Source organism: Sus scrofa, chromosome 15, assembly GCF_054392235.1.
Source record: "Sus scrofa isolate SSC_HxYL_T2T_F1_AM1 chromosome 15, Sscrofa_HxYL_maternal_Yorkshire_Landrace_v2.0, whole genome shotgun sequence".
Classification (NCBI taxonomy): Eukaryota; Metazoa; Chordata; class Mammalia; order Artiodactyla; family Suidae; genus Sus; species Sus scrofa.
Genome location: NC_139397.1, coordinates 82,370,122 through 82,388,216, shown reverse-complemented (window position 1 = coordinate 82,388,216; position 18,095 = coordinate 82,370,122). Strand labels below are relative to the sequence as shown.

General features: G+C 36.0%; 1 protein-coding gene across 3 annotated transcripts in view; it reads right to left on the bottom strand.

Annotated features, from left to right (window-relative positions):
* The window catches only part of PSMD14 (proteasome 26S subunit, non-ATPase 14), a 109,963-nt gene that overhangs the window by 79,300 nt on the left and 12,568 nt on the right, over positions 1-18,095 (bottom strand). The gene's annotated exons all lie outside the window — the stretch shown is intronic.

Below are 18,095 nucleotides of genomic sequence, written 5' to 3'. Positions count from 1 at the left end.
AATAAGAAAGAATCAAATGGGTTCCAAGTAATTTAACAAGCAATTTAACTGCATCCCATAACAAATATCATGAATATTTTATAAGAATAAATACAGCCAGGGGAGTTCCCAATGTGGCTCAGCAGGTTAAAAATCTGACTAATATCTATGAGGATTCAGATTTAACAGTAATCAAAAGAAAGCTGGAGTTGGGGAGGGATGGACTGGGGTTTGGGGTTGGCAAATGCACACTACTGTATATTGAATAGATGGTCAACAGGGACCTATTGTATAGTACAGGGAAACCTACTCAATGTGCTATGATAACCTACATGAGAATGGATATGTGTGTATGTATGGCTGAATCACTTTATTGTGCAGCAGAAATTAACAAAACACTGTAAATCAACTATACTTCAATAAAATAAAGTTTAAAAATACATACACACACAAAAGCTGGAATGCATATGTTAATATCAAACAATTTGAGAGCAAAGAATATTACAAGGGCTAAAGAAGGTCATTATAATGATAAAAGATCAATATGATCACCTCCAAAGATGCAGAAAAAGAATTTGATAAAATCCAATATCCATTCCTGACAAACACTCTGAACAAAGTAGAAATAGTAAGGAACTTCTGTAACCTGAGGAAGAACATCTGTTAAAAAACTTACAGCTAATATCATACTTACTGGTATAAGAATAAATGCTTTTCCCCCTACGATCAGGAACAAGACAGGAATGTCCACTTGAACCACCTCTACTCAACATTTTACTGACATATACAGTCGGTTCAGTAAGGCAAGAAATAAAAGGCACAGAGATTGGAAAGGAAAAAGTAAAACTGTCTTTTTTCAGACAACAAAAGCAATGAAATAAAAATACTGGTTATGATAGCATCAAAAATATGAAATACTTGGGCATAAATACGACAGGATGTAAAAACTCTATACACTGGGCATTAAAACTGAGAAAAATTAAAGATCTAAAAAATGGAGATACACACTGTGTTCATGGGTTGAAAGACTCAATATGATTAAGATGTCAGTGTGTAAATCTGATACACCATTAGTCAAAACAATACATTTTTATTGAAATTTACACACTTAATTTTAAAATACATATGAACATACAAGAATGGCTAAAAATACTGTTAAAAAAAAATGGAGGAGTTCTCTTGTGGCACATCAAGTTAAGGATCTGGTGTTGTCACTGCAGCACCTTGGGTCGCTGCTGCGGTAGTTCAATCCCTGGCCTGCGAACTTGCACATGCCAAAGGCAGAGACCAAAAAACAACATAACACAACCTGAGAAATTACACAATCTGATTTTCAACACATGTTATAGAGCTACCATATTCAAGACAGTGAAGTACTGGCTTAAAAGATAAACAAATAGATAAAGGAATAGAATAGAGATTCCATAAACAGAGCCATACATATAGGGACGACTGTTTTCCAACAAAGGTACAAATGCAAAGAGAAAAAAATAATCAACAGGTAGTACTACAACAACTGGATATTCACATGCAAACAATGCTTTAAAAACTGAACATGATTCATACTTTTCATCACACAGAAAAAATTTCAAAATAGATCACAAAACTAATGTAAAACTTTATAAAACTTCTATAAGTATCTTTGTGACCTTGGAGTGGCATTGAGTCTCTTAGATATCACACCAAAGTGTAATTTGTAACAAAAAATCTTTATCAATTAGACTTCAAAATTAAGAATTCTGCCCTTTGAAAAACATTAACAAAGTAAAAAGAAATAAGCCATAGACAGGGAGACAATATCTGCAAATCACACATTTGATAAAGGATTTATATATAGAATATATAAAGAATTCATGAAACTCATTAGTAAAACCACCTAGAAAAAACTGGGCAACAGACCTGAATAAGGACCTCACTGAAAAGATATATAAATGGTAAATAAGCACATCAAAAGATGCTCAAGATCATTAGTCATTAAAAAAATGCAAACTAAAACTATAATCAGATATTACCTATTAGAATGGCTAAAATTAAAAAGATTAACCATATCTGATAAGTACCAAGCATTAGCAAGGATGTTAGAAAGGAACTATAACTCTCACACTCTTGGTGGGAATGTAAAACAGTAAAAACTACTTTGGAAAAGTTTGGCAGGTTTTTTTTTTTTGTTTTGTTTTGTTTTTTGAGGGCCGCACCCATGGCATATGGAGGCTCCCAGGCTAGGGGTCTAATCAGAGCTGCAGCTGCCAGCCTATGCCACAGCCACAGCAACGCCAGATCCAAGCTGCGTCTGCGACCTACGCCACAGCTCATGGCAATGCCAGATCCTTAACCCACTGAGCGAAGCCAGTGATCGAACCCACAACCTCATGGTTCCTAGTCGGATTCGTTTCCTCTGTGCCACGATGGGAACTCCCAGTTTTTTAATAAATTAAACACACACCTACCATAAAATTCAGCCATTCCACTCCTAGGTACTTACCCAAGAGAAATGAAACATGTATACAGTGTTCATAGCAGCAGTATTTGTAATAGTTCAAAGCCAGAAAACACCAAAATATTTATGAACAGATGAATGGATTGACAAAATGTGGTATATCCATCCAATGAAATACCATCCAGTAATAAACGAGAATGAGCTACTGATAAACAATTCAGAGAAGAAACTCAAAATACTTATGGTAATGAAAGCCAGGCAAAAAAGAATATGTACTATTTAATCCATTTATTTAACATTCTAGAAAATGAAAAGTAATGTATGGGGAAGAGTGAAAGGAGAAGGATCATGAAGCAGCATAAATAAATTTGGGAGTGAGGGGATGTTCACCATCATGATTGTAGTGATGGTTTCACAAATGTATGCATACCTGTCAAAACTTAACCAAAATTATATACTTTAAATATGTATAGTTTATTGTATGCCAATCATATCTCAATAAAGCTATTAAAAACAAAACAAAAATAAAAGACTAATATTCCTATTTAAAGAAAGCTTTTTAATGCTCTTTTTTGTGAGCATTCTCAAATACAGTGACTACAAAATAAAACTCTTTTGTAAGCATAAAATTGAAAAAAGGTTTACAAACAGGGTAGGCAATATGATTTGTTATAGCAGCTCAGCAAATTCAGGCATCATGGTAAAAAAAAAAAAAAACCAGCATTGATTCAGATATGGTCAATTAAAACTTTTTACGAACAGTTTCCCTATGTTTAAAAAAAAAATCATCTGAATTCTACCTACAATGTAACTGCATTATGGCACCTGTGTTTACTTACACACACGCGCGCACACACACGCACGCACACACACACACACACACACTGTAGTTTCTAAACCTTATCTCATAATTTGTAGTTCCAAAGATGGTTCTAAAAGAAATTATGGTCTAAGAAGACAAATCTAGTTCAGGGATGCTTCATCAGGCCTTGACAAATCATCACACCATTATGTACTTGTAGACAAGCAAAATTTTAAAGTGCTTGTTGAGTGCTATATGATTTGACAAAACATTTTTACATCTTCTCATTGTTTTTTACTGATCCTTAAAACAATGAAGTAGTCAGAGAGGTATAATCACATTTTTATTGAACATACAGATAAGAACAGATATAGATAGAAAAATAGATAATTTTACAACTATAAATGTAATAAATTCATTGAGTAATAAAAAATAAAAAATAGATAATTTAAATAAATGTGCAATTTACTTGTCAAGAGTCACATTGAGAACCAAATCTCCTGAACCACAGTCCAATCTCTTTGATACAATACATAATATCAATTCTTACAAGAATACTTTACTATTTACACACTAAAAAATATTATTACTTACTGCTCAAAGTCACCTGAAGAGGCAGCTCTGAGACCATCACCATGAACAAAGAGTAACTATTTGCACTGGGTAATTCCTATAATGTCAGTACACGAGGAAGACGATAAAGGGAGTTCCCATTGTGACTCAGTGGTAACAATCCGACTAGTATCCATGAGGATGCAGGTTTGATCTCTGGCCCCGCTTAGTGGGTTAAGGACCTGGCATGCAGGCCTTAAAAAATACATACATACATACATACATACATAAATAAATAAATTTAGATATAAAAAGGCCAATAATGGAGTGCCCTGGTGGCCTAGTGGGTTAAGCATTTGGCACAGTCACAGCTGTTGCTTGGGTTCAATCCCTGGCCTAGAAACTTATGCATGCTACAGGTACAGCCAAAAAAAAAAAAAAAGAAGAAAAAGACTAATACTCTGTTTTTCCTTTAACTGAGTTTCACTCATAAACATGCTGTTTAGGTACAGATTATAAACAACAAACCAGCACATTTCCTTCACAGCACACACATTTCATGGAACATGCTTGAAATTGGTCCTTAATCTGTATACTCATGAAAATTTTAGTTACTGTGTTTTTTAAAAAATAATTGTTCTTTAGATAACTTTGAGTAAGAAAACCACTCATACGGCAGTGCAAAGACCTTAATATTTATGAAAACTGAAGTTAAGGAAAACTGAAGTGAGCTTATTAATAGTTGCCACTGCACTAAGAATGTAAAAATCACCTGTAGTCAAGGAATCGCATTGCAAAAAAGTTTGCTTTTTCAATATAATTCTAAAGGCTTTATTTATAAGCAATATCATTGAAAATACTAAAGAAAAAAATTGTGACCAAACTCATAATATGCTTCCATAATCCATATAATTTTAGGACCTATGGCTGCTTCTAAATAGTATCAGCATTTTCACTTTCCTGTTTTTCACCAATATTCCAATATACCATAAAACAGTCAAACACAAGCAATGTTGAGACAGTGATCTTGCTTAAATTTAACCAATGGCTAATGGGCAAGGCATCATGAAAGAGCTTGAAATGTACAATTTTGCCAGCTGATATACAAAAGTTCTAAATTAGCATATGAAAAGTAATCTACAGATGGCTATGTACAATTCAGGGAAGTCAAGTGATAAAAGGTGAGACTGTCTATACTTACAGACCTAAAATGGGTTTAAGCAAAGTGTTCTGAATGTTATGCCACAATTGTGAACATTAAACACCACCCTCTAGGTTGTTATGGTCTCGGTATTAAAATAATAAGTAACAGTAAGGCTATTATCTACTATACCTAATTTGAGCTTCAAGCACCATTCTTGAGTCTTTTACATTAATTACTTCTAATAATCACATAATCCTGCAAAGTAAACATTACTGCACCTAGTGTATAAATGAAGAAGCTGAGGCTTAAAGTCAATGAATGTGTCCAAGATAAGCAAGCAGTGAAGCCTAAATTTAAAGCTGCCAAGGCTGCAGAAAATATCCTTTTGAAAATACTAAGAGAGGAAATAACCTAAACATATTATTGACAGAGGACTAGTTAAATAAACCATGGTTCATCCATAAAATGGAAAAGCAAACAATCATTTAAAGAAAATGAGGCAGCTTTATATGTACAGCTATGTGATGGGACAATCTCCAGAATATACTATTAAGCACATAGACTGCACTAATACAATAGCCATTGGCCACAGGCAGCTACTTAAATTATTTAAAGTTCTTCAGTCCCACATTTCTACCCTCAAGGAATGTTCTATTGGACAGCACTGAGAGAAAACTGCTGTGGAAGAACAGCAAGATACTGGTAACAGTGGTTGTTTCTAGGAAAGGGAACAGAAACATCAGGGACACACTGAATATATGCACAGCTAGCCTCTGACCTCTGCAGTATGTCATATATTACCTATTTTAAAATAACTATTTGCCTATTTTTAAATATCTTGTTTTGTTCTCAAAAAAAAAAAACTTCCTTGATTTATACTATTTAGAAGCATTAAAAGGCTCAGAGTTCTAAAGCATAACAGCTAGAGGTTAGAGGACAGAAATCACCTCTCTACAACCTCCTAAAAATACTCCTTATCACTACCCTAACTTCATTAACCATTTGTCTATTCACACTCTTCTGGATACCATGAAAAAGATTAGAGTTGCTACTGCTGAGGAGATAGAAAAAAACATTAGAAGAAAAATGCGAACAGAGTATGAAAAAGTAACCATGTCAAAAGGCATAGGGGAAAGTTCTATTCTTTTGGATAGGAAGGCACAGGTCACACTGTCAACATCTCTCATACCTCCATTTAATATTCTACAGAGGAGCACTTAAAAGCAACAGTTTTTCAGTTTTGCTTTGAAGTCACTTTTTTTCCCCAATGTCATATTTCTTCAAATGAAATAGTACACTGAAAGAGTAAATTGATACATGCCTCAATTTCCTCACCTGTAAAACAGAAACCTGTTGTCTAATCAATGTCATTCACTATCTATTAGACATTTTTGCCTGGGTGAAGGAACAACAAAACCTTTGAGAACAAAAAAGGCACAGTGGTCAGATCCTCCCAAATAACAAATAACAAAACATTTGAATTGACAACTTTTTTTTCTCATTGAGAAATAGCTGGTTAGTTCAGGGAGGCTAAAGGACCTGGGGACGATTTTAAGATATGAAAGTCTATCCTGTAGGAAAATGAGTAGGAACAAGATCCCAAACTACTTTCCTGCACACTCATATTCTTCCTCTTCCATGGAGCTCACCGACTGTTTAGAATTAGTCTAGCTCCAGCGTGTGGCCTTTTATCATTGCCCCAAACATACTGCCTTCCACAGTGAGTTTAGGCAGGTCAGAGATCTGTGTCAGGGCAGAGAGACGACCAAGGTGGTATCCACAAAATAACAAGGGCATGAATTTGTCCCCACACAGATCGGTGACCAAAAAGCCTGTCCAAATTTCATGAATCTGGCTTTATGGGGGAAGAAAAGCATAATATGGTCCTAAAAGACAGGAATGTCATTCAGAGACTCCAATAGCTAATCATACCCACAACCATTCAAGGAAGTCAACTTCCTAAAGAAAACATCCTATGAAATATAAGACCAAGCAAAGAAGATACAGCATAGTGAAGGACATATGACAATTATTTCCAGAAATCTATATTTCCAAGTTATTGTTAAACAAATCTTTAAATGTAATAATCACCAATATGCAACTCAAATCCTTAAAAAAAAATACATAGGACAGATATTAAATTCACTTCATACAACTGCTATGTAGAAACCTCAACATTTACCTAGCCTTAGACTACTATACATTTATTTAAGGGAGTGAGACATTTGAAAACGAGTTTATACTAATGGGAAAGTGCAAAGAAACCTGTGAATTTGTGCCAGCTCCATGGCCCATGGGCAATGAGCACTGACCGCCTGTGCCAGTCAGATCACTAACCAACATTACTGTGAAGGCCATAAAAGCTGTTAATACTCTGTTTTAATCTCAGCACAGGCCAGAGCAGCAGATTAAGCAGAACTTTACATCAGTGGCAGGTCTCCCAAGTTCTCTTGATGCCACAGAATTCATAAGTGGGATCAGTGTGTTCTAAAAAAACATGGTACTGCAAAAGGAAAAAAAGGTTCTACAGCATCAAGCAGTGTAATACTTGAAACCTCATCATCAAAGTGACAGTTTTCAAGTGCCATTTATGATGCCCTAGTCTGGAAACATCCCAGCTAACCCATCTGATCAACAATTTCACAGATGGAAGCACTTGATGGCTAATTGGCAAGACTATTATTCAAATAAAACAGCTCCCTGTACCTCTTCTTTCATTATTACAAGTCAAGGTATAACAAGACTGGTCATTCAAATTAGCTTAATAATAGAAGCCTCTTTTCCCAAAGTAATTTTTTTAATGAAACCACATATTTTGGCAATTAGTTTAATGCACTAATCAGTTTCTGAATAGCAAGGGAAATGTTTATAAACTAAAAGGAGTAAGAAATGTAAACCTTTAAAAAGTTGTACTATTTCTTTTTTCTGTATCAATATGTCAAGATATACATTATCATAAGGAATAAAATGAATATTTACTCATTCCTTAAATATATTTAAAACACTGACCAAGTATTACATGTCAGAATAAAGGAAAATCCTCTCAAACATTTTAGGTTTCCTAAAAAACTTTACAGTAAGTCTCTTCTCTTCACCTATATTTCTCCAATAAAAATCTCCAGACTACTGAAGGTTCTTTAACTTATGAAGCAAGTAGCCAGTGACAACATAATAGATATTATCTACCTGAGGACATGCTGTTGATGGAGAAAAGGCTTTGGCATCAGAAAGACCTGTGTTCCAACTCTAGCTCCACTTCTTATTAGTTCCGTGACTGGACCCTATAATATGGAAATAATTATCCCTACCCTTATAAGATTGTTGTGAGGATTAAACATGGAGATTAAATACAAGAACATCTCAAATTAAAACATGAGAGCCCTCAGCCATCCATTTGGCTCTCATCCCTTTCTCCACCCCACTTTTATAAGTTCTAGGGGGAATCCTGATATAATTATCAAAATATGTGGGTTCTCTACACAGATTCATACATTTGCTCCAGATTCCCCTGTAACTTACATTCCCTATTTAGAGTACCTAGCTATCTCCCTATATTGCTACAATTTTCGTAGCCCCCAAGGAAGAGGCTTATAAAAAGACTGAGCTATAAAATATTGTGAGATCTCAGTCTATAAAATAGAAATTGGGGGAGTTCCCACTTGACACAGTGGAAATGAACTCGACTACCATCCATGAGGACACAGGCTCAATCCTTGGCCTCTCTCAGTGGGTTAAGGGTCCAGTATTGCCAGGAGCTATGGTATAGGTCAAAGACATGGCTCAGATCCCATGTTGCTTTGACTACGAGGTAGGCCAGCAGCTGTAGCTGTGATTCAACCCCTAGCCTGGGAACTTCCATATGCTACAGGTGCTGCCCTAAAAAGCAAAAATAAACTAAAATAGAAATTGGGAAATATATATAGTAACCAGAACTGCAAGTGGAAAGGAAATAGTGGAACTAGCTGTAAACTAAAGTAAAATCAAGGAGTTCCTGCTAGGGTGCAACAGGATCAGAGGTGTGTCTACAGTGCTAGCATATGGGTTTAATCCCTGGCCCAGCACAGTGGGATAAAGGATCTGGCGTTGTCTCAGCTGTGGTGTAGGTTGCAACTGCAGCTTAGATCTGATCCCTGGCCCAGGAGTCCTGGTCAAAAAATTTTGTAAAAACTAAAATTGGGAGTTCCCATTGTGGCTTAGCAGGTTAAGAACTCAACTAGTGTCCATGAGAACATGTTTTCAATACCTGGCCTTGCTCAGTGGGGTTAAGGATCTGGCATTGCCAAAAGCTTTGCTGTAGGTCACAGATGGGACTCAAACGTGGTGTTGCCGTGGCTGTGATGTAAGCCAGCAACTGCAGCTCTGATTTGACCCCTAGGCTAGGAACTTCCCTGTGTCATGGGCATGGGGAAAGTAAGAAAGGAGGGAAGAAAGGGAGGAAAAGGAGAGAAGGAGAGGGAAGGGAAGGGAAGGGAAGGGAAGGGAAGGGAGGAAGGAAGGAAGGAAGGAAGGAAGGAAGGAAAGGGAGAAAGAAAAGAAGGAAGGGAGGGAGGAAAGGAAGAAGGGAGGAAGGTCAAAATTATCTCCTAATAGCACCAGAGCTACATAATAGTAACAAAAATATATTTTACTAGGTAATAAAGCAAGTAGTTTCCTATGAAGTAAAAGAACACTTTTGCAATAAAATAGAAAGGGGAACTTTTTCGAAACTAGCTTTTGCCATTCTATTATTTACTTTTGATAAACACTTTGCTTTCAATTACTCAGGCTCTATTAACACTGGGTAATAAAGAATTAATAATTAACAGAGAGGAGTTCCCGTCGTGGCGCAGTGGTTAACGAATCCAACTAGGAACCATGAGGTTGCGGGTTCGGTCCCTGCCCTTGCTCAGTGGGTTAACGATCCAGCGTTGCCGTGAGCTGTGGTGTAGGTTGCAGACGCGGCTCGGATCCTGCGTTGCTGTGGCTCTGGTGTAGGCCGGTGGCTACAGCTCCGACTGGACCCCTAGCCTGGGAACCTCCATATGCCGCGGGAGCGGCCGAAGAAATAGCAAAAAGACACACACACACACACACACATAAAAAAAAAAAAAAAAAAAAAAAAAGATAATTAACAGAGAGATACCATAAGCAGGTACGAATGTAATCAAGCAGAGAGGAAATGCACATATAATGAATAAGAGAAAAGTATAACTATCACTGTTAGTACTTTACGCTTTTATTGTCCCTAAGCCCTCCCACTGTGCCCAACACAGGCATTCAGTCTCCTGGAGAGAAGAGCCTGTGAAATCACTGGCAACACTTTGAAAAGCAGCAATGGGAGGCTGCCTGGGAGAAACCATTGCTCTGCTCTGGTGTCATGTTTCCAGGGCACTCAAACCAGATAACATCCAACAAAAACCACCTTGCATGTGTATTGTGGGTGAGAACACTGGCCATATCTGCCCAGATTTTAAGTGAGTATGATACCTAGAGAACTGTCCAAATGATAATAAGAACTGAAAAATTAAAAATTATGTCATACAAGTCAAAAAATAAGAAACCCAAAGATTAGTGTACCAAATAAGCAAGGTTACCAGTAAATCAAAACTGTAAAACAATGTTGAGGTTAGGGAAGGAAAAGCTATACATTGAATTTTTATGATCAGCACATCCGAAACATTTGGAATACTAAAATTATACTGTAATATCTTAATTTCCTAGATTAAACAGAAGTATCTTTTCTTGTTTCTTATCCCATATACCCTATCTACCAAAGCAGTAGCAACTGTCCAGGATCCATCATATCCTTGACTTTAAAATCTTAACATTTCATTTTTCCTCATAACTTTCAGTTTCATCAGCATGTGATTAATTTAGGGAGATAATTTCACTGTAACTGAAAACATGTCACTGCTCCCCTTATGTTCTAAAGAATTCAAGCAAAGTCAGTTATGGTAATTTCACATCAAAATAGAAATTTAACATTCACAAGTGTCAAAGACCTTTCCCCTGAAAGACCAGTCACAACTAGGATGTTCAAACAAAATGACACAGATTAACTATAATGCATCCGCCAGTAATGTTTCCTTTTACTTGAGAACTCCCAAGAAGAGATTTGAGACTTCTCAGGAGCACCACATTTTTCATGGGGTTTAATATCTATTCAAAAGAATTACACTGTATGCTCTAATTAGCTTGCTTTTGACCTGACCTCTTTCTTAATTTTCTATAGTAGAAACATCAGCTCCAGTACATGAAATAGAATAATTTATTATAATATTATAATAAATAATAAAATTATTACATGACAAGAGCAGCCAATGGAAAAAAATTAAAAGCATTTTGTATTTTTGCTTTGTTTCAAAAGCAAAATCACTATTTGTAGTTAAACAAAGAAATAAAACAATTAAAATTTCTTGACCATTCCCTACTTCCTAATAGGAACAAAAATGGCCAAATTAATCTACCAATGTTTAGAAAGGCTCTTTGTAAATGTTCAGAGGCTCACACCAGGATAGATACTCAAAGATAATCAAAGGCGGGAAAAGGAAACCAGAAGCATCCATCGGTATGTAAAAACTGTCAATACAGACAGGTTAAAGAGCTTAAGGAACACAAACAGAACTCAAAAAAAAGCCTTTTGTAAACACCTGCTCGTTTTCATGCTACTGTACCAGCTATAAATAAAGGTTTTATTTCAATGTGACAGGTATAAGATTAATTGTACACATTAATATATGTTGGCTGAAGCCACACCAGAATCTCTCTAGTAGATACATACACCACAATAAAAACAAAACATCACAATCTGTAATTTATCTTAAAAGAATATTGCATTAGTTTATCTCTCCTTCCACTCTTGCCTTAAGTTACATCACCAGGTTCTTTAAAAATGGGAGTCTGAATAGCAAGTTCTCCTTTGCTCAAAAATCTCTAACAACTTCCCAACTCACTTGGAAGAGAATTTTCTACAAGGCCCCACATGATCCAGTCTCTGGCAACCTCTATAATGTTATCCTCTACAACTCCAAAACTAGGGGAGAATACAAAATGCCTAAGGCATGAAAGAAAGTACTGAAAAATAAAACAAATTTCTGATTGCTTTATTTGGTGGCTTTTAAAAAAAGTTTTACCAAGGCAAAATGTAATATGTCATTCGTTGACTTGTTCTTTTGCTTTATTTTCTGAATTTATTTTATTTTTTTACTTTAATTTTTTTTTTCGTCAAGAAATAGATTTATTAAGATAGGACGCTTGTGAGAGCTGCAAGCGGGCAGGCACAGAAACTCTGCCCAGAAGATCTGGTGGTGAATTTGTTCATTTTAAAAATAGAACAATGTATATAAAGTGGAAGTTCCTTTTGTCTCCCTCCCTTTTCATTAAGTTGGTGTGGGTTATGCAGCCTGTCATATAATACAGTAGCCTCTAGCTACATGTGACTATTTAATTTTAAATAAAATTAATTCAGCTCTGTAGTCACATTAGGCCTATCTCGTGAACTCAATATCTACATGTGGCTATAAGATTAAAATCAAATAAAATTTAAAATTCAGTTCTTCAGTTGCTTCAGTCACGCTTCAAAGGCTTAACAGCCCCATGTTAGTAGCTATTGTATTAGCACAGATCTAGAATATTTCCTTCAGAAAGTTCTATTGGACAGTACTGCTACAGAACTTGTAATACTTTTAGTCAAATTATATACCCTTAAAAAATTCTTATCCTATGTTTTTAAAATTAGCATCAATGCTTTCATATTATATGTATGTATCTACAACCTGAAATTTGCTCTTAATATGTTTGTAAGGTCTACTATGCATATTGAGATATTGAATCTAGTTAATTTTAACTGCTGCATGATATTCCATCATAACACATTTTGGAACATAGAGACTTCGCAATTTTTCAATAATCAAACTGCCACACCCACACCAACTCTAAGGAAAAAAGCTTACACGATAATTTTTACTTCCCTAAATCTTCATTAATACTTAATATGGCAAACTTTGTTTAAAAAACCAATGTAATATATAATTTTCACTTCCCTGATATACAGTGAGGTTGAGTATCTTTTCATATGCTTGGTGGCAATTCTTGATCTACAGATAGTCACTTCCATGATCTTTTTTCTATCAGGTCTTTTTTGTCTTACTGATATATGGTTCTGCTAAATGTGTTGTGAATAAATGTGCTGCAAATATCTCCTCTCACTCTACTGCTTGTCTTAAAAACAAACTTAAAAATTTGTTTCTATCCTCTTTTTTGGGACATGAGTTGGTAACAATCGTGGAAGTCAAATTACCAATCTTTTCTTTTGAGTTATGTCTTCCTATTTTGAGGTCACAAAGTTTAAATTTTTCTCCAAAAAAACTGGGCGGCGTGGAGGGGGGGGGAGTTCCCGTCATGGCTCAGTAGTAACAAACCCAACTAGCATCCATGAGGATGCCAGTTCAATCCCTGATCTTGCTCTGTGGGTTAAGGATAGAGCACTGCCATGAGCTATGGTGTAGGTCACAGATGCAGCTTGGACCTTGTGTTGCTGTGGCTATGATGTAAACCAGCAGCTGCAGCTCCGATTCAACCCCTAGTGTGGGAACTTCCATATGCCACACCTGTAGCCCTAAAAAGCAAAAAGGAAAAAAAAAGGGGAGGTTCCCTCTGTGGCACAGCGGGTTTTTTTGATCTGTGGCTTGGCAAGGATGTTAGCAATCTGGTGTTGCTGCAGCTGCAGAATAGGTCACAGCTGTGACTCAAATTCCATCCCTGGCCCAGGAACATCCAAATGTCACAGGTGCGGCCAAAAAAGGGAAAAAAAAAAGTTGGAGCTATCTACTGTGTATCTGACATGGTCAGGTGTTAACTTTTTTAATCCTTATAAGAACCATCTGAAGTTAATATTATTACTCTCGTTTTATTTTTTTTACTTTTTGTTTTGTTTTGTTTTTGTCTTTTTGCCATTTCTTGGGCCACTCCCGCGGCATATGGAGGTTCCCATGCTAGGGGTTGAATTGGGGGCATAGCCGCTGGCCTACGCCAGAGCCACAGCAACAGCAACGCGAGATCCGAGCCGCATCTGCAATCTACACCACAGCTCATGGCAACGCCCGATCCTTAACCCACTGAGCAAGGCCAGGGATGGAACCTGCAACCTCATGGTTCCTAGTTGGATTCGTTAACCACTGCGCCACGACGGGAACTCCTACTCTCATTTTAAAGATACGGTAGTTGAATTCTTTATTGTGGTAAAATATACATAATATAAATTTTACCATTTTAACTTTTTCTTTTTTGGTCATCCACAGCATATGGTTGATCAGCTCCAACCCGCAGGTGCAACCTACACTGCAGCAGCAGTAATGCTGGATCCTTAACCCACTGTGCCAGGCTGGGGATCCAACCCACATCTCTGCACTCCAGAGACACTGCTGATCCCGTTGAGCTACAAGAACTCCAATTTTAACCATTTTTAAACGCACAGTTTAAATGCACAGTTCTGGGAGTTCCCATTGTGATGCAGTGAAAACAAATCCAACTAGTATCCATGAGAATGCAGGTTCGATCCCTGGCCTCACTCAGTGGGTTAAGGATCCAGCATTGCCCTGAGCTGTGGTGTAGGTCGAAGACACAGCTCAGATCCCACATTGCTGTGGTGTAGGCTGGCAGCTGTAGCTCCAATTCAACCCCTGGCCTGGGAACTTCCACATGCCTCAGGTGAGATCCTCAAAAACAAAAACAAAAACAAAAAAGCACAGTTCTATAGCATTAAGTATATTCACACTGTCATACAATCATCACCACTATGTATCTTCAGAACTTTCATCTTCCCAAACTGAAACTTATACCATTAAACACTAACTCCCCATTCCATTACAACACCCAATTCTTGGCAACCACCATTCTACTTTTTGTCTCTATGAATCTTACTCTATGAACTACTTTAGTAATTCATTTAAGTGGAATTTTATGATTCCTCATTTCACTTAGCATAATGTCTTCAAGATTTATCCATGTTGTTGGACCTAGAAATTATCATGCTAAGTGAAATCAGTCAGACATTAGACACAAACATCAAATGCTATCACTGACATGCAGAATCTGAAAAAAGGACACAATGAACTTCTTTGCAGAACAGATACTGACTCACAGACTTTGAAAAACTTATGGTTTCCAAAGGAGACAGTTTGGGGGATGGGGGGGATGAGCTGGGGGTGTGGGATGGAAATCCTATAAAATTAGATTGTGATGATCATTGTACAACTATAAATGTAATAAATTCATTGAGTAAAAAAAAAAAAAAAGATTTATCCATATTGTAGCATGCGTCAGAATTTCCTAAGGCTAAATAATATTCCATAGTATTAACACACCACATTTTGTTTATCCATTCATCCACCAATAAATATAAGTTGCTCCTACCTTTTGACTATCTCAAATAATGCTGCCATGAAAATGATGCATAAATATCTACTTGAGTTCCTACTTTCAATCCTTTGGTATATATACCCAGATATGGAACTGCTGGATCACATGGTAATTTTTAAGGGGCCACTATATCATTTTCTACAGAGGTCACACATTTTACATCCCTATCAGATACGTATCCAGGTTTCTCTACATCCTCATCATTAGCTGTTATTGCCTATGTTTTTTTTTTTTTTTTGGTATAACAGCCATCCTGATAGGTGTGTCTTCCAAAATTATAAAGTTTAATTTTCACAGTTAGGTCTTCAATCCATCTGGTATACATTGTTGTTTACAGGATAAGGTAGCAATCTAATATTGGTTTCCCCCATATAGAAAGCCATTTGCTTCAGAATCATTTAATGAACAGGCCTCTCCTTTCCCATTAATTTTTAATTTCATCTCTATTATAAATCAGTTCCAAAAATATGCATGAGCCTATGTCTAGGAATTCTATTTGATTATACTGATCTATCTGACTCTCTCGATACCAATGTGACATTGAGTCATACAGTATTAAAATGTATTTTGATATTTGGTAGAGCAAAGAAAGTTTCTTTTTCCTTTCTAAGAATTTCTTTGCTATTCTTGGATTTTTTTCTCCAATATGAATTTTAGAATCAGTTTTCTAATTCTGTGAAAATGCTGGTTGGTATTTTTATTGGAACTGCACTGAATTTATGATTAATTGGAAAGAATTGGCATATGATATTGAGATTCATCATGCATAAAAATGGTATTATTTCTTCATTTATTCCAGTCATTTTTCCCCATTACTATGTTAAATTAATCCTTTCTATAAAACATAAGACCGAAACCTGAAAAATAACTGAAAGAACATTCTTCTCCAAGACTCATAACAGAAATCAAAAAAATAGTTACTACATAAACAAAATCCATATACTATGTGAATTTAGGAATTACAACAAATGAAACTGATCATATCCAATTCATCAAGTTTTTTTTATTTATTTATTTTTTAAGTCTAGCTACCTGAAATAATCCTTCAAGATGTATCTTACATCTCACCACTAAAGCCTTCTCTGATTCACTCACCAAAGGTACTTTCCCTTATTTCTACATCTGGAAATTATTAAGGTCTGCGTTAGAAAGATACAAACTGAGAACTTAGGGCAACAAGTATGTTTTTAGTTTGTGCTTAGTTTGACATATATCATGTCTCTTAAAAACCAGAGACCAAAAATAATTACAAAACTTCATACAAAAATCACAGGATTTCTGACTTGCAGGTTATATGTCACTCTCTTTCAGGCACCCAGTTAAGAGAGATGCCATTTCTATGCTTCCTTGATTACCAGGGCAGGCAAATCACACACTGATACTTAACATTTCCACACAAAAGACCTGTTAATTTCCAACTCACATTCCATTGACCAAAGCAAAATCATGAGCAGGTTAACTTCAAAAATGATGGAAAAGTATAATCCTACTATATGCTCAGAAGGTTAAAATCAGAAATATTTCACATAATTGATAACTTTGCCTTCAAACACCTTCCTCCTACCTAATCTCCAAACTACCACTAAAATTACTTCACAAAAACACTGACTGAATTATCTCACAGATCTATGGCGGGGAGAAGGGATGACGTGGACAGACCTTCATGAAAGTACAACACATATGAGGGAAAAAAAGTAAAAGTCACTAAGAATGGCATTCAACACCTTTTATAATCTACTCCAAACTTCTTTACCAGCTTCTTTCCCAGTTATTTACTCTCATAGCACTTATTCTTTGGCCTTTCCAAATGTGTCTTGGCTATATTCCAAAATTTAGCTCCAGCATCGTTTCCTCAATTCAGTCTCACTTTCCTTTGTTGTGGAAAAAATGAAAACTCACATCCACTATACTTACAAATCATATTATTTATAATAAGCACTAGTATTCACTCATTCAAAGCAGTTAATATGTGCCAGGCACTTAAAACATAATTGCTGTGTGTTTACTAGAATGTTAAGGCCCCTAAGTTAAGCAATAATTTTCTTTTTTACCTTGGTATTCCCTAGAGCATAACGGCCAACACATAGAAATGCAAAATATTGGCCTAAGAAATTCAAATACAAGACAAGATAATAAACACCACTGACATTTTACTTAAGCTTCATTTAAGTTTTTTTTTTTTTGGCCACACCTGCAGCATGCAGAAATTCCAGGACCAGGGATCAAACCTGAATGACAGCAGCGACCTGAGCCACAGCAGTGACAATGCCAGATCCTTAACCCACTGAGCCACAGAGAACTCCAAGTTTCATTTACTTTTAAGCTTACCTTGACTCTTTCTAAAACCAAAATAGACCTAGAGACTTAAGCTACAACTTTTAGAGACTAGAGACTATGCTTTGGCTATGTGCATCTCTTATGTCTAGTCTTGACTGCTTTTGGAAATAGTTTAATCAACAAGACCTAAGTTGGGACTGTCTTATTTAAGTAGTCAAACTATAGTAGTAAACGCTTTTAATACAATCATCTCACATTTTTCAGTAATTTCAAGTTAATAAGCCCTTTAGCAAAGTAAATTTTAAAAATCTGAAGTAAAAGCTGCTAGTTTACAAAGTTTTTTAAATAGTTCAAATAAAGCATCTGTTTCTGCTTCACTACTGATAAGTTATATTGAAGTAGGGAAGTGCGGACAGATTTAATGATTTTAGCCTACTACTATTCAAGTATTAGCATTTAAAAATGTAATATTAAAAAAATAAAATTTTAAGTTATTTTACTGATGT